Source organism: Ixodes scapularis, unplaced genomic scaffold (genome assembly GCF_016920785.2).
Source record: "Ixodes scapularis isolate PalLabHiFi unplaced genomic scaffold, ASM1692078v2 PGA_scaffold4__175_contigs__length_147842914, whole genome shotgun sequence".
NCBI lineage: Eukaryota > Metazoa > Arthropoda > Arachnida > Ixodida > Ixodidae > Ixodes > Ixodes scapularis.
In genome coordinates this window covers 122,142,265-122,154,498 of record NW_024609879.1, presented here as the reverse complement: position 1 = coordinate 122,154,498, position 12,234 = coordinate 122,142,265, and positions in this window count along the sequence as shown.

Sequence of the window (12,234 nt, the reverse complement as noted above, 5' to 3'; positions counted from 1 at the left end):
GAATACGTAAGCATGCCTTCCCTTTATTTGCTGAACAAAGAGGTCGTGTTTCTTAATGGATGGCGTTAAATGAGTGATAGGAACTTTTATCTTGTTGCTTGGGGATGTGTATAGGTGATGAGGGTCGACAGTTTGACGATGTTTCGTGTTTCATTAAATCAGTTGGAAGTTGGCGCTTGTCCGTGTCGTACGTGTGTCTTTTTTTTGTCCTGTTTCAGTTCGTGCCTTTTAACCTTTAGATGGCCTGCACGTGCCATCCGTTCGCCCTTCTTTCTGGTAGCCGGAAGCGCATCGTTGACGCAGCGGAAGCTACCCCCTACCAACACCTGTTGCCCCTACCCCTCAGTGCCCTTACGTGCCCTTTCCTCTATTATGTCAGACCACGTGACGTCAGTGCAAGCTATGTCAACACCTCTGTATACACTGTTCCACTGAAAGAGTGTGAGAATAAGGAAACACCCAAATGGGTGCGCCCTGGGCACCGATCCAATCTATGAGCGTGCCTTCATTATTTCTTCTGATACGCCATGAAAAGCTGCACCCGAGTTGGGAGCACCGGTAACCTGCTCGCCACTGAAAAGAAATTAAAAATGGAATCAGCTTGACTTTCTGCACGAGTGTAATGCCCGCTACACGGGCAGCCTTAACCGCAGTTAAGCTCACCATCGTTTGCGGCCACGAACAGCGGTTAGACACAACTCTACCCAACACGAGTATCTCGCTCCCTGTCGTCAAAATAATGGCAAGTGTTGTGCTATAATTTTGTTTCGTTTATAGGCGTTTATTAAATTATGATAACGCGCCTTGCTCTTTTTATGGCGCACAAAACAAACACTACTGTCGCAGTGACAAGCGAAGAGAAGAAGTTCTCACGCAGCCAAAGCGCAGCGAAAGACAGCGCGTGATGAAGGCACTGACTGTAAAATGCTTTAAACAGAACAGAGCCACCGAGAAAGCCGCGATCACATCAGCAGCAGAAACAGTATCCTCCGGCATTCTGAAACAGTAAGTGTGTCGTCAACGCTTGCAGTGGCGTACCATGGACGCCGCCATGTTGAACACAGAGCCGGGGTATCACGGGAAGACGACCACCGTATCGCGTTTCAGGCGCGTGACGATACCAGTCGCGCGTGCGCTGTCCGGCTCACGGTAACGGCAGTACGGTAACGGTTTGCTAAAAGTCCTTAATAGGGAGTTTTAGTAGACCGTGTTTCCGCTACCCGGAACTCTACAGCCAAGGCGATCGGCACGCAGGCGGCAGTACGGTAACGGTTAGCTAAAAGTCCCTAATAGGGAGTTGTCGTAGACCGCGTTTCCCCCTCCGCTAAGCCCTCCGCAACGAAGAAGCCACTGCTGCGCCTGCGCGCCGATGGCCTTCACTGTAGAGTTCCGAGTATCAAAGCGGGTTGCGGAGATCGTTGCGGGACGGCGAAAACGATCTACGAAAACTCCCTAATGTCAGGGGACCTTTTTACCACCTACGGAGTCCGGCAAGGCGAGTGCCGCTGCAATGCTTTCAAGTTTCACCGCTTCCTAGATGACCAGGACCTCCGACGGCAGTGGGTGGCTTCAATAAACAACAACAAAAAAAAAAGACTTTACCCCTCTTCCAAATTCTCGAGTGTGCTCGCAACATTTCGTGACAGGAGCGCACTCCGAGTTTGATGTTGTACCGTCGTTCAACGAGGGGTTACGATCGCCAGGTAGGTGCAACTTCCTTCGAGATTCGTTGTTTAAGTTTGTGAAGTTTCTTTTGGTATTGTTTGCAGGTCGCACTACCGCGGTGACGTTTGCAATGAACAAACTACGGTCCGCCGCCAACCATGAGCATAATTTGCGATAATAGCTGAGGGCTCATTCCCGTTACCGAGCGTAGGTTTCCTTACCAGTTTCCTTATCTCCTGCGCAAGAGGAGAAAACCGTTACATTATGTTAACTGTCACAAGTTAGCAAGTCTCTAAACAGCGTGATGATTGATGTGGGAACAGAACAGCTTGAAACGATCTGGTGCCGGATACGAACCCCTAATAAAGGAGATATGGCTATTGGGGTCTTCTACCGTCCCCCTGGAACCGGTGTCGCGACCCTTCCCTAGTAGCACCATATGTTGCCATAACGTTACTGGAATGTCACAAATGTAATGTAACGTTGGGGCTCATTTGGGTATGTTATAGCAACGTTTTAAAACTAACGTAACAGGAACGTTCTCCTGCAACATTGTTTGACTGTCACTGAACGTCATGTAACGTTACAGCACATAGGCAAACGTTCCAGGAATGTTAGAGAAGCAACATTGGAGCAACGTTTAGAAATAACCTCTTGGTAACATTTCCATCCTGACATACGGGCAATGTTTTGCAGCGATGTTGGCCTAATGTGACGAAATGTGACACATCACCACATCACACAGAGACTGGTCAAAGATACACAAAGATACCAAACTTAGAATAGTTCAATGTTGATTTTCTTGTTCAAACATTTTTATTTTTATACAAACAAAGACCGCTCTAATGCTTGTGACTGGCGTGTTTGAAACAAATGTTCAAAATGTACTCTAGAAAGATTGCAGAAAACTAAAAAAAAATCTGTCCAAAAGGTTTATAATAAAATTGAATTTATTTGTGTGTGTGGCATTTCCCTGCACAATTTTATAATCAAGTTTAACATCATAATGGCCTAAGTGGTAGTGCAAGGCTGGCAAACTGATCATGACCATGGCTTACATTTCATTGCCACAGAATTGTCCAGTGAGCCTCAACTCGATAATTAAGGTGAACAAAATGGTTTGATGTCACCACACTAAAGCAGACGCAAACACACTAAGGCACCCTACTGTGGTTTTCGTCATACTACGAACGAAAACACAAACCAACAGATCTTGTCGAGAAGTCTGTTAAGACTTGCCTGTTTGAGCTGGTTTCCTTCCTGGCCCTTCACCCGTCTCGGATTGGCGAGTCTGCTCAATATTCACGAGCTAGCATGCACCCTCATCGTTGCTTTCAGGTCAGGGTCATTCGGATGCCCAGCTTTTGGAACGCATGCTAAAGATAACAAGAGCGTGAAGTCATGGGGTGTTATTGTGTTATCGAAGGTGGAAAACTCACGCTGGTGACATGACGACCCAAAGACCTCCCGAACATGTATATGATGGCATGAGTGGTAGCCTGTAAATTAATTTGGAACACGTAGCTAGCTGAAATTATCACCAAAGGTGTATTTTAATGGTGTGCTCTATTGCATTATATTCGAAGCGTAGCTCTGTTTCTGTGAAAAATATGAACATGATTACCCTACGGCCAGGTCGCAGAGAGCTCTTGGGGTCAACCGACTACTCTATCCGGCCCGAGCTTGCTGCAAAATGATTTCTACTATTTAAAATAGAATATTTTAAATAGAACATTTTAGCTCTGGGAGATTTTTATCTCCCAGAGCTAAAATGGCATGGTGATGACACCACTGTGCCAAGTGGGGCTGTTTATGCTGAATTTGATGATATTTTGACAACTTATGGTTTCGAGCAATTTGTCCAGGTCCCAACTAGAGGCAAACATATACTGGACCTACTGTTGTGTAATAGTGAAATAGTTCATGATGTAGCCGTCCTACCAGGAATTAGCGACCACAAGATAGTCACTGCCAGCTTGACGTTCCCTCAGCTTTTCCGTGCCCAGGATAACGACAGAAAAGTCTTTATGTATGATAAAGGTAATTAAGGTAATTTTGAAGCTATAGAGAAGGGGCTGACTGAATCTTTAGAAGATTTCGAGCTTTTCGCTCTAGAAAACCGTGTAGACGCTGCATGGGAATTTTTCAAAAATCGTTTGTTGGAATTAATAGGAAAATACGTTCCTGTTGAAATAATACGTGCAAAAGCAACGAATGATAAGCCCTGGATGACAGCTGCCGTCAAAGAGGTGATAAAAAAGCGGAGACGTGGGTATAAAAATTATAAATTACATTTATGCATATCGGCAGCCGCAGAGCTAGAGAAACTGAATGTATTCTATAAGGAAGCTATTACCACTGCAAATCGCGAGCATTTTGATAAACTTTCCGATGGCATGCGACTTAGTAGCAAGGAATTTTGGAAATACCTCAGAAAGACGCGTAAGGAGAACATGGGAATTTCAAATATATTATACCTTGGGGAAGTAATTGAAGAAAGTTACAAAAAAAAACCAAGCTGTGTCAATACATACTTCCAGTCTATTTTTACCTCCAGCGTCAGAACTCATTCTTACCCTCCTCTCAATGAACAAATTGTGAATCAAATGCCTCCGGTCGTCGTCAGTGTAGAAGGGATAAAGAAGTGCTTAGATGAGCTCGATATTAAAAAGCCTGTAGGTCCTGATGGTTTGTCACCGAGAGTTTTAAAATTATGCTCATTTGTCGAGTCTCGCTATTCAGAGATTATTTTTTGTAAATCGCTAGAACAAAGTGTACTCCCGGGTCAATGGAAGATGACGTGTGTTACGCCAATCCATAAGCACGGATCAAAACACAATGTAGAGAATTATCGCCCCGTATCGCTGAGCTGCATATGTTGTAACGTTTTAGAGCATATTGTTTATAGTAATGTTGTGAGGCATTTCAATACAAATAGATATTTCTCTTCTACTCAACATGGTTTTAGAAAGGGCCTCTCATGCGCCACACAGTTCGTAGAACTTTATCATGACTTGGTTTCAACTACTGAGGAGGGAAGAGAAATGCACGCCATCTTTTTTTTATTTACGCAAGGCTTTCGATAAAGTGTCTCACCCTTTACTGCTACACAAATTGAGCTCCCTTAGCCTTGATGAAAACATATACCGTTGGATTGAAAATTACCTTTCTGGGAGAAAGCAGTGTGTCGTCATAAATGGTGCCAGCTCAGATTTTGTCGATGTGACTTCTGGCGTGCCACAGGGTTCACTGCTGGGACCCCTTTTTATTTCTTGTATTTATTAATGATATAACATCGACTATTACCTCGCCCATAAGACTGTTTGCGGACGATTGTGTTTTGTACAGTAGGGTAGACAGTGTTGGTGATTCAGCTTTTTTGCAGTCGGACCGAGATAAAATATCGGATTGGTGCAGAATTTGGGAGTTGGGCTTAAATTTGGAAAAGTGTGTGCAAATCACTTTTGGGAGGAAACGTAACCCTGTTTCATCATGCTATTTTATTAATGATCATAGATTAAGTAATAACACTGATGTTAAATATTTGGGGATTTCCTTGTCAAGCACCCTTTCTTTTAATGTTCATGTCACTGAAACTGCTAAGAAAGCCAGCCGCACTTTAAATTTTCTTATTCGAAATTTACGCGGTGCTCCACAGAAACTAAAAGAGACTTCCTATTGTTGTTTGGTGAGACCTACTCTGGAATACGCATGTGTTTTGTGGTATCCGCATCAAAAGTACCTTGCAGATAAGTTAGAAAAACTTCAAAACCGTGCGGCGAGATTCGTAACAGGAAATTATAGCAGGAACAATAGCGTAACAGAGACTAAAAATGTACTTGGTTGGGAAACTTTATTGTCAAGGCGCAAAGATTTTTGATTGAGGTTCTTGCTTGCAATTTTTAATAATATGACTGGTATTGATAAAAGCAAGTACATAAAATTACCTAACTACATTTCAAATCGTCTGGATCATACCAGAAAAATAAGGTAAATTTCTTGTAGAACAGATTATAAGAAGTTTTCATTTTTTCCGCGCACAATCGCTCAGTGGAACTTGTTACCAAAGTGTTTTTTTATTCGTGACGACGTGGGACCATTTATCTCAGAAAATGGTCTTGATTTTTAATGTTTATGTTCAATGTTTATGTATTTTCTTTAATGACAGCCCACGTTCTATATTCAAGTGTTCTGTTTTTATTTTATTGAGCGTATTCATCCATGGGCTGTACCTGCTATAATGCCGAAGTTTTTCGGCGCTGCAGGTTTTTTTTCTGTAAATAAAAAAAAAACACACAAAAAACAGGACTTTAAGCTTGGTATTCTACAGATGAATGCGCAACGTATAGGTGAAAAAAAAACACATAAATTTCGAAAGGCCGTGGAAAGCTGAACCGCTTATAGACCCACGCTTGCAATGCACCTATCTCGACGTTGCTCTATTCAGTTTTTTTTTTTTTTTTTTCGACAGACGACAACAACAACAATAATAATAATCTATTTGCACAAAGATTGGGCTGTGTTTTGGGGGACGTGCGAGGCGAAGCAGAAAGGCGAACGCCCGTACGCGGGAGCGTCTGCTGGTCGACCCCCAGGAAACCAAACAATAACAAACCAGGGAACAAACAACCGGGAAACAAACAATCACAAAGTTCGAAAAATGTAAATACAATCTTAAAGCCCGACCTGCAAAATATTCCCCAGGGACGGTAAAAGCCCTCCTCGCCAGAGCCCTCTCCCGGCCCCCCTCCCCCATTGAGGGGCGAGTTGAGCCCCCCCCCCCCCCCCCCCTTTCCCGGCAAGGAAGGTTTGTCGTTTCACGAAAAGGTGCCGTCATGAAAAAGGGGGGGGGGGGGGGGGGGGGGGCGGCATCGTCACCCTCCAGTAAACGACGGCGAATGGGAAATTGAGAGAAGATGTTGCCAGATTGGGCTATATATAGCCAAATTGGGCTACATTTTTTTCTCGTTGGCGTCAAAATTTCGTGGTTTGCTATGTGGCTATTTTGGGCTATTTCTAAGAATGCGGCGAACTTTTGTCGAACCTCAGGTTCGACGCCGAATTTGAGGTTCGGCTAGTTGATTTTCGAACTTTTAATCAGTTTTGAAATAAAAGGTTCTCTTTTGGCTAGTCGAGAGGAGGGAGAGAGTGGAAAAAGGCTTTAAACTTCTACAAACCTTGGGGTTTTCGCATTACGCAGTGAAGCAATGCTTGCAGAGTTTAAGCGGTCTCCCTACAGCGCAGTGGAGCAAACCAAACAGGTTGCACAATTACCACAGGCCCGGTAGCGCGCCTTCAACCCGGACGCATATGGCTCTGCCCGGACGTAGACAGAACTTTCCAAATGCTGCTTTGGTGCCCATTGCGAGAGTCTTTAGGCGCCCAGGTTTGTAAAAATGAGAAGTCCGCAGTTTAACCGCTAAGCAATTGACTACGTTCCAGTCGTTGCTCACCCCAAGAAAGGACAACACAATCAGAAATAGCGTGAACATGAATGGGTGACACTACTATTCTTCACAAAGAAAAAGAGACGGGGGGATATTATAGTAAAAACCTGGGATATTGGGGTTCTGGTTTGAAACACCCAGTGTCATGACTGTTCTCTTTCTGTATTTTGTTCTTTTATTGTATGATTATATCTCCCGGGCTTCACCATAAAGCTGTCTCTGTGTGTTTTGCTGAAAACCTACGAAGGAAGGGCCAGTTTGTACGGATATTCATCCTTCCGAAGCTTTTCTTGAAAATTTCACAAGTAACACATTGTACACAAAAGGTGGTGCATCTCAGGGTTGAAACAGAGATTGAGATTGTAACATGTATTGTATGAGCGTGAGAAATCGTCAATATAAAGTTTAAAATTCATTTTTTTAGTCTTGGCTATTTTGGGCTATATTTGTTTTACGGCTTTGGCTATATTTGGGCTATACCTCCCAGTCGTTTGGCGGTTTTTTGGTGAAACCATCTGGCAACACTGGAGAAGAACTCTCACACTGACTGAAGAATATCCCGTGTCGACGCACCCGTCGACACGAGATCCTCAGTTATATATATTACTCATATAAACAGCAGTGCCTAGCAGGCCGAAGCTGTCTACGATCGTTTCAGCGATGCTCTTATTTTGGGCGTATTCGTTTCCTTGTTGAGGTAAACACGGAACGACAAAATCTTTTTCCGTGTACAGCACCTACAGCCATGAGAAACCTCAAAGGAACCGAAAATATAGTCGCTGCTAACTGATGCAGCAGTCTTGAGTGGCGCGTTCGCTGCCGGTGTTGCAGGCGTCGCCGCACCGGCGAAAACCATATTACCGAGCACGAAACAGTCAGAGTGTTCAGAAACATGAACCGATCCAAGAACAATACAAGCCCCACCCTGCGGCAAATATTTAACTACAGTTTTACCGCACCTAATGAATACATCAGCGGCGCCCAAAGGAATGCCTTCACCCAGTTCATCCAGGGCCTCCGAGATCCCGAAGCGCGCGCTTCGGGATCTCGGAAGCCACGGTTCAGCGCGCCTGTTGAGCCTAACGCCCGAGAGATGTGGTGCTATGGCATCCAAGATGGCGCTGCCCGCGGTAAAACCATCTATACGGAGCGCAACTATGGTGGCTAGCGCAACTGCGGGAGGGGAGATGAGGCGCGGTGAGGGGCAGTGGTCACGCGTGAGACGAAGCTCCGCCCTCGCAGCCGCTCCTCGGTCCGGAGAGCAGAAGACATCTCGGCCGTGGGTTCCTCGTCCGTTGGAACAGGTCTAGTAGTTGTCAGTCAAGAAAAACAACATACCCTTTGAAGTAAATTTCTTTTCAACTTGTAAACCGCACCGTTGGCAAAACAAAAAAGTTTGATTTTTTAAAGGAGCAGAAAAAGCAAGGCAGCGACGAGCAGACGACGCCGACTTTGGCCGTTTGAACGCCAGTCCCTGAGGCCACTGCTCCCTCTGCTCGAACAGCAGACGACGGTCTTATTCGCTTTGATTGGAGGGATACAGAGGGTATAGGCAAAGCCAGCTAGCCTTTCCGTCTACCCACTATTCCTTCGAATTATAGCTGGGCGCTCTGACATCATGCGCACGCTCTGCGCAAGAAGCGCCGGGCTCTCATCTCCTTCTCTCCTTTTAGTTGCCCTCCATATACTCAGTTTCATACTTAGTGTACGCACAATGCTGCGAAAGATGCTGGCGTGCGAGCGTGTGGCTCGCTCTTGCGATTCCTATGCACGGGATATAGGCGCAAGTGAGACGCTAGGTGAATTTCTCGTGCTCACGCCAGCAACTCTGACGGCGCTTGACGCTAAGTATTAAACCAAGTTTAAGGCACGAGTTGAAAACGCATGTACACTGAGCGTACGCAGCTTCAAACTGTGTGAAATCTGCCTGTATGTGTGGTGGGCGGAGTTTTATTTTAACGCCACAATCTGCCTGCCAACCCGCCACCAGACATCCAGAATATGTTCCTATCGGTAAAATACAGGAACCCTTATTGGCCTCTTTGTTCGATGTACTAGATTTCTCTTCCATTTTTCTGGAATTGTTTACTATACTTCGTTTCAATTAAATTCATTTTATCATCACTAAGGTGCACCTACATCTGTCTGAAAAAGCAGATGAACCCACAGCCAGTTGGCTGTAGTTTGGGTCCATTAAATGAAGGCATCTGAGGCGGGCGAGCAACACAGGTTATTAAGAAACTAGACAGAAATAATACAAAACAAAAAAACTGTACAGTAAGACTTATGTAATCGTAGTACTAATTTCACTAAACCAGGAGAATGGTTATGAGGGTGTAGGTGATTTAAGAAAACAGAAAGGTAGTGTTTTAATGCTTGGGCAAACTAATGTGAACATCGAAGATGGTTAGGCAGGGAGTGCCATGTGTTTAATGCCGCAGAATTGGGGGGGGGGGGGGGGGGGAGAGAGAGAGAGTTGTATTTTTCCCGTAGGTCTTATGACACGGTGGCAGATTAAAATGCCCAGATAAATTCCCTCTGGTTGGATGGGCCCCTTTGAAAAGGTGCCCGCCACCGTAACTTGGCAAGGAGTGAACGCTATGGCCAAGTTATACTATGGCGAAGCACGTGATAGCTAAGGGCACAGAGCGGAGAGCGTAACCTATGCATTTGAGGTAGATGCGACAGCCCGCGGACCTTCTTTCGTGTGTCCCCCAGACCTTGCTTTTCTCACCCCCCCTGGAAGATTAGCCCTTTCAAACATTCGAACAAAAACGGCCTTCCTCGCTCTCTGCCACCCGTGGCTTCGACAGCCTTGCGTGTCACTATCAGTGAGATAGAATATGTAGTCGCGTGTTCCGCTACAACGTACTGATTGTCCCTTTGGGACCGTAGCCTTCACCATTTGCCAAGTCACGGCGAGTCGGTGTATAGAAATGACTGAAATGTGTAGAGGTGCGCAACTATCCGAAACTTGAAACAGTGTTTCCGATTCTAGTCAATTCACGGCGCACTTGTACCGTTGGAATTATGTGAATTTTTCCGAATATTCGAAAATTTCGAATGTCTTCAGAATTCTCCGCAAACTAAGACGAGCTCATACCGCAGCCCTCCCAGTTACAACGCCTGAAAACGTCCAAGCAGGGCAGACACATACCGTCCCTCATCAACTACGATACCTCCACCCCCCAGACGTATACCCCCAGAACCACTCCCGTGGAACATCGTCCCCAACATTCAGGCAGAGCCTATCCCACGAAACATGGACCCCGACAGAAACAAAAAGCGCCGAGAACTCTGAGCACGAGCTCTTACGACAGCGAGTACTCACGGTAAAACAAGAAGGAGCTCGCGTTTACTTCACAGATATGCGAGCCTTCAAACCGACACCAACACCGGAACGATTACCTACCACTCCGAACACCACGAACATGCTTTACAATACACTAACCCACCCACCATCGATGCCTTAGAGGAACACGCCACTGCCATGGCAATTGAGCGTGCTTGAACCGAACCCCGCACACACCACCCAACCTTCATATTTTCAGACTCACAAGATGCACTTCGCAGTTACCTTCAAAACAAAGTCAATGTTTGCACTCGCAAATTCCTCGCCCTCATATTGCATCAACACCCCTACCATCGATTTCGTTTAGTGCGGGTACCAGGCCATGCTTCAATGGAGGGCAATTCAAGAGCCAATGCGCTGACCAAAGTTCCAGTTCCCGGACCCTCCATTGGCGGGCCTAGCCCATACTCTCCCAAAACACAGCGAGCCCTCGATAAACACAACCGCCGCACACTTTTGCAAGAATACTGTGGGAACCGTCAAACACCTGCCCCCTCCTCCCTCCCATCTCAGCCGCCCAGATGCCGCACCCATCCAGCGGGCGCAGAGGCATTCACTGCCATCACACCGTCCTACACAAAAATTTACCAGCGACCCAGCCACCCCCATTGTCAATGTTCTGACACCTACCCCTGGCCGCGTCACTCATATTGGGCGTGCCCCCTTTACTCCCCTCATAACCTCTTCCCCTTTTTTTTTTCCCCCTCCGACACCCTTGGACATCGCCGAGCAGGCTCTTCAAGCCCTCGCTGCTCATGCCAAGACTGTCTCGGCACAAGTGCTCCAGAATACGAGGTCCTGACCCCATCCCCCCACCCCTAAGAGACCTTGACCAGGGTTTCCTACGTACAAATAAAGTTCATTCTCTCTCTCTCTCTCTCCGTAAAATTCGTCGCAAAAAGCTTCACTGCTTCGCACAGCTCTTGCGTCAAGCTCCACCGCTTCGCATGGGCGCACGCGCGTCAAGCTTCACTGCTTTACACCGGCGTGTTAGGTGGAACAGCAATACGAGCATCGCGGTTGGCACGATGGTATAAGAAATTCGGCTGAAGATTGAAGGCCAGCCTGTTTTCACTATCTGACTCTAAAGGGTTGTGCCGGCAAAGAACGCGTGCGCTATATTAAAAAAAATAAGGTATTCGTTGGCTTGCCTGCCAGTTTACATTATGCTTTTTCCCACCTATCTTGTCAGGGACTTATTTTTTTTCTTAACCCTACAATGCATGCCTTTTTATTTTTACGTAAAATTATTTAGGAGTACTTGCTACTATAAAGCATGATTATAAAAATTATTAAAAAATTGTATTGATTTTTTCACTGAAAAATGAATAAATGCATTATGTTTTATGTCTGATACGCGATGCATTGGTGCCTCATGGGTTGTGGATATGGCGAAAGCAGATTTTGTTTTTGTCTTCGAAGATTAAACATTTAGGTTCATCAAAGTTAATTTGGCAGCATTGATTTTAGTTTACCATCTTATGTTGATCAATAGGTTATTCATTTGTTATTTTCATAGAAAACAGCCAAGCTGCCTCCCAGATGTTTATTTATATCAATAACAACAAAAATTGCAAAACGTACTAAAAAAAAAAAAAGCCATAGTTATTCTGCAGCTTTATTGTTATTTTGTGCTTATCAGAATGTATTTCGTTTTCATTTTTCAATATTACAATGACATACATAAAACATAGTAGGCTAAAATTATTTCTAGATTAGAAAATATTATTGTGAGGGCTGTTTCTTCTGCAAAGGCTTCTTGAAATGTGC